The 13,288-nt window shown below is 43.8% G+C and overlaps 1 long non-coding RNA gene across 2 annotated transcripts in view; it reads left to right on the top strand.

The window, feature by feature from the left end:
* The window catches only part of LOC121472242, a 94,735-nt gene that overhangs the window by 32,261 nt on the left and 49,186 nt on the right, over nt 1-13,288 (top strand). The gene's annotated exons all lie outside the window — the stretch shown is intronic.

The following is a 13,288-nucleotide window of genomic DNA, read 5'->3' as shown; positions in this document are numbered from 1 at the left end:
AGCCAAGTATTGAGGCTACAAACGAATAAGACACAGCCCTTGTTCTACAGGGACTGACATGGAGACTAAATGCTCAAACATTTTCTCACTGTCACCATTGTTTTCTTTCTTAAAATGCCATCAATCTGAGCCTTATAGACAATCCTCCTTACACATGCTATGGTTACTCTGTGGGGTTTCTACACACTTGCTACTTAGCTCTCTTTAAGATGTACATGTAGTTCAAATTAAACAACTTCTCAAAACTACTGCTGTGCAATTTTTTCTTTCTTTAACTTGTTCCCCCCACCCCCACCCCCTACCCCCGCTGGGTTCTTTCTTTGGCACCAGCTAGTGATCTGAAATAACAAGGAGCTAAACTGAGAAGGGTCTGTTTGTCTCAGGTGCCCCACCTGGGGCTCTCTGGTAAGGGTGTTGTTATATCTACTTATCCGAAGTTTGTCCTAGCCTATTTATCCCTACATTGTTTTCTTTCATATTAATGAACTATTATTATTATCCACTGAAGCATTATTTGTTTTTCTGTGTGTTTTTGTTTTTAAGATCTTATTTATTTAAGATTTTATTTATTTACTTGAGAGAGAAAGCAAGCAAAAGAGAGAGCATGGGCGGGAAGGGAGGGGCAGATGGAGAGGGAGAAGAAGACTCTCCACCAAGCAGGGAGCTTGATGAGGAGCTGGATCCCAGGATCCTAGGATCGTGACCTGAGCCGAAGGGAGATGCTCAATCAACTGAGCCATCTAGGTGCTCCTGAACATTATTTGTAATAGTTAAGAAAAACCCCCAGAAGTAACCTGTATCTTCATTTGTAGGGAGGTAGTTAAATAAACTATGGCATATCCATACAATAGAACTCTCTTCATGCTTTAAAAAGAATGTAAAGTCTTGGTGGGCACCTGAGTGGCTCAGTCCACTGAGGTCTGACTCTTGATTTTTGCTCAGGTCATGATATCAGGGTGGTGGAATCAGGCTCTGTGCTGAGCGGTGAGTCTATTTCTCTCCCTCTCTCCCTCTGCCCCTCCGCCCCTCGTTTTCTCCCTCTAATATAAATAAATAAAACTTAAAAAAAAAGAAGGAACAAGAGGTGTCTAAAAATGTTGAATGCATAAAAGCAGAGATTAGAATGGTGGTCGTCAGAGGCTGGGGGTTGGAGGAAACGGGGAGATGTTGGTCAAAGGGTACAATGGTTTAGTTATGGCAGGATGAGTAAGTTCTGGAGATGTAATGGACAACATGGTGACCATAGTTAATAGTACTGTAGTGCAGTCTTGAAATTTGCTGAGAGAGTTGATCATCTCCCCACCTAGAAAAAGTGATCGATATGTTAATTAGCTCGATTGCGGAAATCATTGCATAATGCACACATTGATCGAAAACAACATGTTGAACACCTCAAATATATACAATTTTTATTTGTCAACTAGAACTCAATAAAGCTGGAAGGGGGTAGAAATGAGAGGTCTGTATGAGCAGGTATCTATGATACATTGTAAAATTTTTAAAAGGCAAGTTATAGAACAATACGTGTTGTAGGACCCCACTTAAAAATACATGTGTGACTCTGTATAAAGTGTATCTGAATACACCCATGCACATGGTATTTGAATGAAAATACTTTTAGGAGATAAACAGACTTTAACAGTGGGGAGTCTAGCAAGTGAGGTGGGTAAAGAGCAGATGAAGGAAGGAATGCAATTTCTAATTGTGCACTTATCTGTTGATTATTCTTTTTTTTTTTTAAAGACTTTTTATTATTTGTGAGAGACAGAGAGAGAGTCAGAGACATAGGCAGAGGGAGAAGCAGGCTCCCAGTAGGGATCCTGATGCAGGACTCAATCCCAAGACCCTGGGCAAAGGAAGACACTCAACCACTGAGCCAGCCAGGTGCCCCTCTGTTGATTATTCTAGCAATGAATAGATATATTTGTTATAAGTAAATAAATAAAAAGTAGAATATAGTATTTTCCTAGATATTTCAAAACTATGTGTTCTTCTAGACTTGCATGGTTGTTGAGCTCTCATTTACTTTGATAATATACTTAATTCCTCTTTTATTGCTTCAGGGAATGAAGGCCCCAGACTGACAAGTGTGTGCCTCTCTTTCCTGTTTGCTGCTTCTCCAGGTTTCCCATCCCCCGGGATAATGCAGAGAGTGTTTCATTCAGACTCTTTGTACACTGTTCCCAGAAGTCTTGGTCACATGATAGACAGACTTGTCCTGGAAAATCTAGCCTCCAGTGGTATCATTTTCGTCTCACAGATCAGGAAACTGAGGCATGGAAAGTTGACTGGGGCTGCCGAGGCCACATGAGAGATTAGAAGTAATGGGATGTTGTGGAAAAGGTGTTGGGTTCAAAGTCCTGAGTCCTAAGTTCAAGTTCTTGACATATCACATTTTCTTTGAGCAAACATTTTAACTCCCTGAGCCCCAGCTTTCTTGTCGGTAAAATAAGGATTATAATGCCTGCCTCCTGGAGCAGTACTATTACATGAGAGGATTTAAGTTTTTTGCATATCGTAAAGCACCATATATATCCTAGGAGGACCAACCGCCAGGAAGGTAGATAGTCAACCAGACCATTATGGTTGCAAATAAAACTAGGCTTTTGTTTGATTTTTCTTCTGCTCAAAACACAAATTTAAATATGTCTTCAAACATCCTAGAAATCGTCCTTTTACCTTGAATAGTCCTGTTCTTTAAACTCAAGCTTTATTTTTTTCTCCGCCCCAAATATTTCTCCTAGTGCCTTTTACAAGAGGCACAAAAGTATCAGTTCCACAAGGAAGGCAACAATACTCTACTAGAATGCCATACCAAATTGGATAGAAGTCTAAAAGCAGATTAAAGTTGTTTCAAATGCTTCAAAGAGGAGAAAAAATCTAATCCCCCAAGGCTTCTTTAAATCCATATTCCTTAATTTCAGAAAATTTCCCAAGTCTTTTAAAAGGCCTAAATATCATTTTACAGTGTAAAGTAGTAATGGAAAACATTTCCCGATTTTTAAGAACATTCTTCCTTCCTTAAAAAAAAGGGGGGGGGCTCCGTAAAGCTGGGTTCCCCCTTCCCCACTTGCAGAGGAACTGGCCCAAATGGATGGTGACCTGCCCGTCTTAGCTGGGAGTGGGGGCAGCCGTCCCCAGAGCCCTGAGCCTGGAGCTGATGGCTAATGACTACCTGGAGAATTCTTGAAAGAAGCAGTGTCAGGCCTTTTCCCTGTTATTTCTGGGCCAGATTTGCATGTCTGTCATTGTGTGGAAGAACGCCCAGTCCCTCCGCTGTGTAACACTGAAGGAAAGAAAGTTTCCAAATGAGAAGAAAAACAGGCTGGTTACAAGAGATGCAGTGGGACCCTTTCCATTGCCTTAGAGAATGTTCCTTTTTTTTTTTTTAAATGTTATTTATTTATTCAGAGAGACACAGAGAGAAAGAGAGGCAGAGACACAGGCAGAGGGAGAAGCAGAAGCTCCATGCAGGGAGCCCGACATGGGACTTGAACCCAGGACCCCAGGAACACGCCCTGGGCCAAAAGCAGGCGCTCAACCCCTGAGCCACCCAGGCGGCCCTAGAGAATCATAAGCTGTCTTCACCTGCCCAGAGAGGCCTACCCTTATCCCGAACCACTTGGCCTGATTCTCCCCTTGCTATGGAGGCAGTGATAAGAGCTCCAGTTATAACAATGAATATTAGTTGAGATGAACCAGGTACCCAAGCAGGTACCCTTTGTTAAAGGGCTTACTGACCTGCCCCATCTTGGCCAATCCATGCAGGTAGCCTTGGGGCAGATGCTGTTATCAACCCCATTTTACAGATGGAAAAGTTGAGGTCTGAAAGCCTAATGCTGCAGCATGGGGACAGACATGTAGCTACTCAAGTGGTTGAGCAGGTACTTGAACCCAGATCTTTCTGGCTCTGCAGTCCACGCTTAAACAGACCCATGCGCTGCCTAAATATAGACTGCAGGCCTTACAGCCAGGGCCTGTGTTGAACACTTCTGTTCCACTTTGTCGCTGAAATTTTATTATACTTAACAATGGCGTCCGTATTGCCGCTAAGTATGCTAAGTGATTTACATGCCTGGTCTCATTTCATGCTTCCCAGCAGGTTTATTAATTTTTTTTATTATTATTTTTTAGAGATTTATTTATTTATTCATGAGAGACAGAGACAGAGAGAAGCAGAGACACAGACAGAGGGAACAGCAGGCTCCATGCAAGGAGCCCAACGCAGGACTCGATCCCGGGTCTGCAGGATCACACCCTGGGCAGAAGGCAGGCACTAAACCACTGAGCCACCCAGGGATCCCCCCAGCAGGCTTAAATGGAACAGACTACCCTGACCCTGGAAATAATTTCTGCCTCTTTCATCAGACTTTTTGTCTTTTCTCCTTCTCTCCGGTTTTCTTCTCTGTCTTTTTCCATCTCCGAGATGTTGAGTGCATTCTGGTGGCATCTTCCCCTTGTCTTGGGACTGGGCCTAACATGCGATCCTCGTGGTGAAGGAGCCTGTGAAGGGAGACATCTCTTCAGGTGTCTCCCACTTTACTTGGAGGGCCAGTCCTGAGTGCCCCTCTCTGCTCTCCGTCTTCAGGACACCTCCCTGCGGACGGTGCCAGAACGGTGACCTCAGACCACAGCTTGAACACCGATTACAAGTAATCCAGCTCCCGAGGTGATAGAGTGTCCTTTCTTTTAAAAAGGAGATAAAAATAGCTAAGAAACAACACTTTCCTTAGTTCTCTGAAAGGCTGGCATCCTTCCAGGATAGACTTATGTACTTTTTGTACTTGGAAGAAAAAAAGAGATGGGATTTGATCCAAGAATGGTCCTACAAACGAGAGAAATATGGAGCGAGCAGCTGGAGCCGAGCAGCCAAGTGGTACCACCAGCTGCAGGCCCATTAATTAACATTCCCTGGTATGTAGCAGCTCCAGTGACCTTGATTCTTGTTGAATTCACAGAGATAATTTTTACAGAGCCTCTACTTTTCTCGCTGCAGTATATTTATCCAAGGAGTACCTTGCATATTTCCCCTCATCTCTCCGAGCAGTAAATTTATTCTAATTGCAAAGAGATACAGTAAAAGCCTGATTGAACACTTGGCAGTTTATAGAGATTTATTTCTGGGGCTTAAGGGGGTTTTTAGAGTGTGTGACTAGAGCCGGGTTGAGGGGAGCTGAGGAAAGGAGCCCAAGAGAAAATGTAGATTTAATGGATCTATAAAATGACCCCCCTAGATAAAGACTTGTTCCAAAGACTCTTAAACAGCCTGACCCAAACCAGGGGCTGTGACGACAGCCAGCCCTACACGAGGTGTCTGAAGCATTGCATGGTCCTCTCTGGGTTTTCAGGTTTCCATACGAAATTTGTTATTCCCCAGGCAGAGGTGGGACAGGGGTGAGTCTGTTTTCCAGAGAGAAGAAGCATATTTAAGCACAAATTTCTAAGTACTAAAAGCTATGAAAAAGAGGCAAAAGTAAACCTCCAGCACCTGCCCTTAAAATCACTCTGCCTTTTCTTTAACCCTGTTGAAGCTGCATTCCGAATTTTAAGCGTGGGATCCTGGAAGGCGAAATCATGAGAGCCTGCCCTTTGCAGCAGGATTTCTGTACCAGAAAGGGCAGCCTTCAAAACTCGGTTATCCTGGCACTTGCAGCCCGTGGTGAGACAGACGGACACCCTATCCTCTGACTGGGCCTTCTACTCAGAATAGACCTTGAGTGCACACGCTACCCAACCTTTCCACGAAATCCTTCTAGGCTTTTGATCCCATGAGTGGCATTCATCTTTTTTGCAGCTGCTTTGCAAGTTTTGCTGAGGATGAATTTTAGGACCTTCAACTGTTAAGTTTGTAATATTGTAAATCTACTCACTGCACTAAAATGGAGACATTTGTTCTGGAGGAAGAGACAAAATAGAGAAGGGTACAGGGTAGATGCTAGTGAGGAAGAAGGCTGGAGAGTCAGTGACTGGTCTCTTTGGCTAGAGGCTAAATGAGGACTGGGTGAGGGGTTTGTGATGTCCCCTGAATTTTCTCTCTATTTCCAGGAATTGGCATAAGGAGACCTCGGGAACTTTTTTTTTTTTTAAGTTTTTGATTGTAAAGTTTAACACAGAGATGGGGGGTGGGAGCCATTTGACATGTTGTTTTAAAGTTAACACCCAACAACAACAAAAATAATGTTAACACCCAAGTCAGGGCATATGTAATATTGCTATCTTTCCCCCATAAACCCCTTTCATGCTCCTAGAGATAACCACTATTGTGGCATTTATGGGAATCACTTCTTTGCTTTTTCATATAATTCTTCAACACCTCAGTGTGCATCTATATAGAATAGTTTAGTTTTGTATCTTAGAACTTTATATAAATGGAATTCATGCCCTGTTTCTTTGTACCTGGCTTCTTTTGCCCCATTATGTCTGTAAGAGTCATCCATGTTATACGGAGCTATAGTTCATATTTATCATGGCATAATCGTTATGACACAATATTTCTTATTTACTGAACTCTTCCATGTATTGCTGATGGCCATCAGGGTTATTTCCAGTTTGGGGATGTTGCTGATAAAGTGCTCCTGCCCATGTTTGCAGGCATATGTGAGAATTTGCTTGGCCTGCCTGGTTAATACCAAACAATGCAATTTGAAGACAGCTTGAATTGAGACAAGTCCTACGTTTAGTGACAAAATGGACAGGATTTGTCATTTGTTCATTCATTCAGTAAACATGAACTAAACTTCTGTTGCAGGAACAGTGAATATGTGACACAGGCGGCCTCTCCTCCCATCTGCACTCACAGCAGACATTACCAGTTCATGTGGGTGTTCTTTCCTGTGGAGTCTGAAGTGGCTTCAGAATCATTTGCAACATGGTCCTCAGGGCAGCTACTGTTGAGGATCAGAGATGGGAGTGTGATGGTTAATTTTCTGTCTCAATGTGGCTAATTGTATCCCGATATTCTCCAGAAATTTCTACAAAGGATTTATTTTTAGTTGAGAGTTAGTTGAGATTTACTCAAAGTCAATAGACCTTGCTTAGATTTTTTTATTCAGTCGACTTTGAGTAAAGTAGATTATCCTCCATAATATGGGTGGGCCTCATCCAATCAGTTGAAGACCTTATAGAAAGAAGACTGACTTCCCCTGAGGGAGAGAGAGAATTTTACCAGAAGGACGCCTTTGGATTCAAACTACACCTCTTCCCTGGGCCTCCCACCAATGGACTACCCCTGCAGATTTTGGACTTGATATTCTCTGGGATCATGTAAACTAAGTCCTTAAAATCTCTGTCTCTGTCTCTGTATCTCTCTCTCTCCCTCTTTCTCTTATTGGTTCTGTTTCTCTGGAAAACCCTAATACAGGTGGCATGATCTTGGCTCAGGATTGTCTAATGGCAAAGTAACCGAAAGCCTCTCAGACTAATTTAAGTAAAAGGGATTTACTGTTGATAGAGTGGAACTCCTTAGAATTAAACATCAAGGAATACTTCTAATATTTAGTATTACCCCTCTCGATATCAAATCATTACAGCCCTGTTTTTCTTTGAGATATTTTCCAAGATAAAAATGTGAGTGTAGAGGAGCCTGCTGACTCAGTTGGAAAAGCATGCACCTCTTGATCTCGGGGTCATGAGATTGAGCCCACATTGGGTTCTACTTAAGTAAACAAAACTTTTTTTTTTAAATGTGATGAGTGTATATAGTCTCTCCTCAGTTTCTGAGTGTCATCAGAGCTCTCAGCCCATGAGATCTAGAGCAGAGAAACTATGTTGACTCTCCTCGGCCAGTGAGCATTTATGTATACTACTGTGGCTGCTTTCAGCCACTAAGCTGAGCTCTACTTAGCTATCAAAGTTAAACGTATCCTGTGATGTATATTGTTTTTTTCTGCCCTAACCTCCCTTTCAGCCTTCACTTTTGTGGTCTGGCAAACAAATTTGACCCAGACTGGCTGACCAAAATGTATAGGTCATAACACTGGACCTACTGCAAAGATATAAAAGAGAGTGTTGTGTTAGATGTTAGAATACAGGTTTTCCAGAGTGTAGATCCTCCAAGGCATTGGATAAAGAAGCAGAGAGTCCAGCTCAGCAGGTAAATAGGGATATCGGTGGGAGTGTTGATTTAGTAGGTCTTTGTGACAGGTCAGTGAAGCTCAGGATTGACCAACAGATGCATGAACAAGAGCTGGAAAAAATTATGGAAGAGAGACTGGAAGAGCGATGGCTGGTGTGCAGAGCCTGCATCACATCTCTATGGGGGCTGTGCCAGGTGGGTCTCTTCAGGTTGCTGATCGATCGAGAGGGGTGACGGCCAGGCCCTCTGCTTCTCCTGCTTCCCTACCACATTCTCCCCTCTGCAGATCTGCCACCTCTGTAAGGCTCCAGGTTCCCAGTGCTCCATCACTTGCTCTGGCTTTGGGGGATTGTAGCAGGTGTCGCTAATGTCCTGCCCACATTCTCTGGCCCATCTTGGAGTTATTTTTGGAGATATTTTCCAAGATAAAAATGTGAGTGTAGAGGAGCCTGCTGACTCCGTTGGAAAAGCATGCACCTCTTGATCTACCTACTACTACCCTGCAGTAGTGGTAGACGTTCTCCATGGACTGGCAACTCTTGCCTCAAGTATCCATATCTCTGCTTCTCAAAGAGTTTTTGTTGCTGTTGTTGTTCTACCAGAAAGCTTGCTGGGCTGCAGGAATGTGAACCCCCAAACAGTGGATGTAGGGAGCCACCGCGTAAATCACCCGACCTTCTAGTTCTCCAGTGGGACGAGTCTGAGGTGTGTCCCGCATGTTTTCTCAGGGCGTTTCAAGGGATTAAATCAGAGTTTCCCATGGTGATAACCTGCTCTTTAATATACCTTATACTGGATTTTCTCCCATTCTGCCTCACTTTCCCCACCTGCACTTGTACTTCCTTGAATGACCTCTCAAATAAACTTCCTGCACCAAAGTTCTTGTCTCAGGGTTGGATTTTGGAGGTTCCAGTGGCCATACTCTCTGACTCCTAGCCCTTAGGACTCTTAAGTTCAGAATTCTGTAAATCTGATTTGTCCAGATCAAGGGTGACACTTAGCTATGGAGGGGTGGAGGTGGGGAGGCAGTGGGCTTAGTGTTAGTTAGGACATGAGTGACATTTCTTGTCCATCTGACTTCTCCACCCCAGGCGTTGTGGTGGGCAATGGGACATAGAGAACAAAACCCAATTTCTGCCCTTAAAGAGTTCTAGTTGGGAAGTAGGCTTCCCAATAATACTTCTATCACAAAATGGTAAGTTTTAGTACAGTGGAGGAAGGAATAAACAAATGTTATGGAAGTAAAGTAATTATAGGTTCGGGCATTGAGGGGTGGTTAGAAGCTCATGCAGAGAAAGGGTATCGAGAGGATTTTCCAAGTAGAGGCCAAGGCATAGAGCAATGAGAGAACATAGACTGCTCCCTGGACGCCAGGCAATGTCTTACTTACCTTAGCAACTTCTCTTTGTGTTTTGTTTTCTTCCTAAAAGGAAGAGTGAGGCACCATGGGAGAACCTCAGGTGCTCTGGGTTCAGGCCTTCTTTTATTTTCTACATCAGTGGGAAGGTGTCCCACTGATGTTTTGAAGCCAAGGAACATATTACTTTACAGTAGAAGGAGAAAAGTTTTAGAGGATGGTGGGAAATGGAAAATTGGAGCACAGAGCCAGGATAAGCAGTCTGTTTTATATGGCTCATGACAACTGCTCCTGGAGTCATCAGGAGTAATATTTATAATCAGATAAGTTGATGCTTTGGATGAGCGCCTGTGACTCTTCTGCTTCTAGAAAGCCAAATTACCTGTCTTCCACAGACCTGCAAGAGACTTCTCCTTCACATGGAAGGGATCTGACTGTGAGGATGACATTGAAAATATATATATTTTTAAAGATTTTATTTATTCATGAGAGAGAGAGATAGAGGCAGAGACATAGGCAGAGGGAGAAGCAGGCTCCTCGTGGGTAGCCTGGCATGGGACTCGATCCCAGATTCCCGCGTTCACACCCTGAGCCAAAGACGCTCAACTGCTGAGCCACCCAGGTGTCCCAACATTGAAAATATTTAACCACCGTATCATAGATACCAGACCAGTCAGATGACACAGTCCATAGACATTGGGATGGTTACATTAAGTGTGTGCAGACTACTCCAGTCGTGTCTTCAGGACCATCAAACCTGACACTTGTTTGGCAAGAGAAGCTTAAGGACTAACCTGAGGCCATGAGGTGACAGAGCTAGGAGTGGAGTCCAGGTCCCCTGTATTCACCTTCCAACACTTTCCGCTGCATATCTGACTTCTCTCCAGCCTCAAGGCCTGGATGAGACAGGTGGAGGGCCCTACTGGTTTATCCTAAACTTGACTCCTACCCAAGGCTGCCCATGGGCAGGGTGTCTGGTTCTCTAAAGGTCCCAAGTGGGGAAAGCTTTCGTACCTCCACTCTGAGGATTATAGCTATGACACTGCTTGTGCTAATGTTGAAATTCTTTATCCACTAGTACATAAACATCTACCCTTATGTAGTTACAAGCATAATTTATTTGCAAACATAATATGTCACATAACATATGGTAGAGGATGCAGAGCAATAGTCAGTTTTTTAAAAGTTGCCTACCAGATGTATTATACAACACTATCATTTTCCTTAGATCCACCTCATTCTGACTCCAAGTCCCTATCCTGCCAGGCTTGTGAGAAAGGTAACTATCCACGTCCCTCTTTTCAATCCATGGACTTGTGTGAAGTCCAGAGGTCTTCTGCAACACCAAGGCCCCGCCTTCTCATCATTATTCCTTTGTTCAACAACTATTTGTTGAACACCTACCATGTGCCAAGCCTGGCTCTAGGAGCTGATGAATAGTGATGTACAAAAGAGGTTAAATTCTTGCCCTCTGTTCCAGGCTTAGCAGCACTCTGTTCCTCACCTGGGGCCCGGGAGGGACTCACTGGCGAGGCTGGGATGGGGCCTCCCTAGGAGCTCTTGCAGCTGCTCCCCACTAAATGCTGCCTAAGTTGGCACCACCAGGAAGCGGGGAAAAGATTCCCATCTAGATGACTCTGCACTCCTTCCTGAAGGGGACCTCTTCTCCTAGACTCATCGGTTCAAAGGTGCAGTCCCTGGGCCCTCCCTCTCCAGACCACCTTCATGGTCCCTCAAGGCGCAAAACTTTTTTAAAAATCATAAACGTAAAAAATAAAATAAAATCATAAACGTCATGCTTATTTCTTATTATAACATACATACATCAGAACTACTCAGAAAACAATCATTGCGTATTTAGTTCAATGAAGTTTTAAAAAATTGTGGTAAAGTTCACATAGAATTTGTGTGAACTCCCATCCTAACCATTTTTTTAAGTGTTCGGTGGCACTAAGTCCCAAGGTGCAAAACTTTTACCCCGAGAGGCTGCATCCAATTTTTAGCTCTAACCAAATTTTCCAGGCAAAGCATGCAAAGCCTGGAAGCCTGCTTGAATGAAGGGAAAGGGAGCCAATGTAGTATTTTAGTCAAGCAACCTGACATATAAACATTGTAACTGTCAAATCAAATTTCAAGGCTGACTTGTCCATGCTGAACTTTATACCACATTCCTACTATATGCATTTGGTCAACACATGTGCATAAGTATGTGTGTGTGTGTGTGTGTGTGTGTGTGTGTGTGTGTCCACCAGCACGTGTCTGGCAGCTGGGCCTCAGCGGACTCTGGAAGGTGGTTCTGTTACCAGATCACTTTGTACTCAGAGTCCTGCTGCCTCTTCCTGCTGCCCTGCAGGACTAACCTCCACACCACTTCAACCCAATGCCTACTGTCAGCTAGCTGGGAAAGTTCCTGATAAACACACACTAGCTAAGGTATTTTCCCATCAAGGCTCAAGGATTATTATTATTTTTTAAGATTTTATTTATTTATTCATAAAAGGCACAGAGAGAGGCAGAGACACAGGCAGAGGGAGAAGCAGGCTCCATGCAGGGAGCCTGATGTAGGGACTCCGGGATCCGGGACCTGAGCCAAAGGCAGACATTCAACCACTGAGCCACCCAGGCATCCCTAGGCCCAAGGATTATTTGAGGGATATCTGCATTGTAACTGGGGACACTGAAGACTAAAATGTTCCCAAGACACAAGAGAATGGATCTGTAAGGATGGAATTTCATTCATTGTGACAGGATGGGATTTTTGGATGGAGGAATAGTTTTGGGCTTCACTCTCTTTTAAGGATATAATCGTATGATTTTTCACATGATTATCCAGCAATTTAAAAAGCACGTGTTGGAAGGGGTGCTTTGCAGCGCTCTTCCTTAGCAATTTCATCTTCTGCAAATGATATAAACCATGACTGCTGTTTACTCCACCCCCCCCCCCCATGGATTCCGTTTTCATAAATCCAACTTCCTGCTGGCTACCTCCATCAGGATAAACTCATGGAATCTCAAATTCAATATGTGTACAACCAAAGTCATCATCTTTTCCCCTGAACCAAGCCCCATTCCTGGTGTTTACACAGAACACAAGTGAGGGGGTGGGGTGCAGAGGGAGAGGGAAAATCCCAAGCAGGCAGCTTGGAGCCCAACATGGGGCTCCATTTCACGACCCTGAAATCATGACCAGAGCCAAAATCAAGAGTCAGACCCTTAACCAACTAGGCCATCAAGGCACCCTTTGTGTCTCTAGTTTTATTAATGGTGTCTTTCTCCATGTCCTTTGTGTTTATAATCTTCAAATGATTCAAATGACCTCTGGGTCTTTCTTTCTCCCCGCCCCCCCCCCCTCTTTCTTTTACCTTACTTCTCCTGTCTGGGTAATTAGAATATTCTCCAGGTGCAATCTCCATAAGATCTCTCAATCCACTCCTTCTTTTCCATCCCCACCACCAGTGCCCTCATTCTAGCCCTCCTGAGCTCTTACCTGAACCATGACAGTAGCTTCAAAGTTGGTTTCTTCACATAGGTGTCTGGTGACTCCTATGATGGTCTAGTCTAGCTCAATCTTCCTGATTATGTTTCCAATCGTATTACTAGATGGGAAGGACATACATTTTGTTCATTTTTTTTTTAGATTTTCTTTATTTATTCATGAGAGACTTTATTTATTCACAGAGAGAGAGAGGCAGAGACATAGGCAGAGGGAGAAGCAGGCTCCACGCAGGGAGCCCCACATGGGACTCGATCCCAGGACCCCGGGATCACACCCTGGGCCAAGAGGGCGCTAAACTGCTGAGCCACCCGGGCTGCCCTATTTTGTTCATTTTTATATCCCAGCGCCTAACGGTACCTGA

Source organism: Vulpes lagopus, chromosome 11 (assembly GCF_018345385.1).
Source record: "Vulpes lagopus strain Blue_001 chromosome 11, ASM1834538v1, whole genome shotgun sequence".
NCBI classification, from domain to species: Eukaryota; Metazoa; Chordata; class Mammalia; order Carnivora; family Canidae; genus Vulpes; species Vulpes lagopus.
The sequence above is the reverse complement of the archived record's forward strand: the minus strand, read 5'-3'. Positions and strand labels throughout refer to the sequence as shown.